The following is a 1,694-nucleotide window of genomic DNA, read 5'->3' on the forward strand; positions in this document are numbered from 1 at the left end:
AGAGAATTGCTGTGAGTGGAGCATGAGCAAGATTTTTGTATGGAAAAGCAGTGGAGGCAGTAGCTTGGAGACGACAGAGCAGGCTGCGTGGTTACTCCTTAAAGTCCTAGTTGTTGTTGTTGTTAAGTGCCATTGAGTCGGTTCCGACCCATAGTGACCCTGTGTAGCATTTCCAAGGAGCAGCTGGTGAGCTTGAACTGCCGACCTTGTAGTTCAAACCGCTTTGCAGTCTGGTGCATTAACCCACAGCGCCAAAGTCCTAGTAGGCAGTAGCTTTAGACAGACAGCTGGCTTGTAGAATTAGTTGCCCTTTGGGCATTTATCTGATTTGCTAAAAGAGCTTGTGGTATGTCTGAGAAGAGGCACTCCTGACCAGAAAACTGCTGTATCCTGAGTTTTGAATCCTGAATTGTATCTTGTTTTTTTTTCCTGAAAAAGCCCATAATCATGAGTATTGTCTGTAAGTTCTGTGTGACTATTGCAATAAATTTGAACCCAGTAGGAAAGTAGAGTGCCGTGGAAAGATGGTTGGTGTCAGAATAGGATAAACAAGGTTGGAGGGTGGCGGCATGTCTGACCTCTGACTAGTAGGAATCAGCCTTGGGCTGAAGTGGAGTTTGATTCTCCTCTCCACTGGTGAAGCTGGAGTTCAGGCATGGCCTCCATGACATTTTTACAGCATGATTCACATGCATTGACAGTGGTGACACTCCTTTACATTAGTAGTCAAGCACAAATCAAAGCATCACACAGGGACCTGGTAAGAAAATCATTGTAAATAAATAAATCTTATTTATTTTAATGAAAAAATAAATTATTCATCCGTTATTATTTAAATAATGAATACAGAGTATCTGTTTACATCAATTTAAAAATTATGATGTGAAATATTTTGTTAATGCATTTCTCATTAAAAAACTCAACGGAACAAGATAGTAGAATTTCTCTCTTGAGTATATTTAAAGGTAGGATTGTTCCTCATCTCTCTGGAACTGTGATAGCTGACTAATACCTTGTGATTGTATAACCTTTGCATTTATAGAACATTTTCATAGTATTTCAATGATCACAGCAGCTTCCTATAGACAATGGGACCGTGTCTTATAAGGACATATAGAAGGATGAGGAAATAGCCTGAGACATCAAGTGACTTGTCCAAGGTGACATTGTTATTAAATTCAGAGCCAGAATTAGATAGTGCTCTTTTTACTGTTTGAACATTCAGATAAAATTTCCGTGGTCCTTACCAGTCACAAATGTCTCTCAATTTAGGTAATATATTAGTGCATTGTCATGTTTTATAGCCACACTATGCTACTTGAGATTTCAAATATAGATATTTGTAAATAGCAGAAGGCAGATGTGCTGGAGCTCCACAGATTCACTTTCCATCCCTTGCACTGGGGCCTGTATCCTGAGAGACTGGCCAGTGAAAACTGCATTGGGGGTGGCTAGTTAGGCTTAGCAGGAGATTGGGGGTGGTAGAGAATGAGGGCACGTGTTTATTTCTCAACTCTTTCCTTACTGGGCTAAGGATTGGCAGTGGCTGTACACCTTAACTGATGGTGTAACAGATCCTTAGCCATAATCAATCCTTCTGCACAATGCTGGCTTATTGCCATGGGAACACCTGCTACTCCTTTCTGGAGGGCTTCTTTCTGCCTGTGGAAGCATGCTCAGTCTCGTCTAGAGGT

The sequence above is a fragment of the Chrysochloris asiatica genome, unplaced genomic scaffold (genome assembly GCF_000296735.1).
Source record: "Chrysochloris asiatica unplaced genomic scaffold, ChrAsi1.0 scaffold00003, whole genome shotgun sequence".
Lineage (NCBI taxonomy): Eukaryota > Metazoa > Chordata > Mammalia > Afrosoricida > Chrysochloridae > Chrysochloris > Chrysochloris asiatica.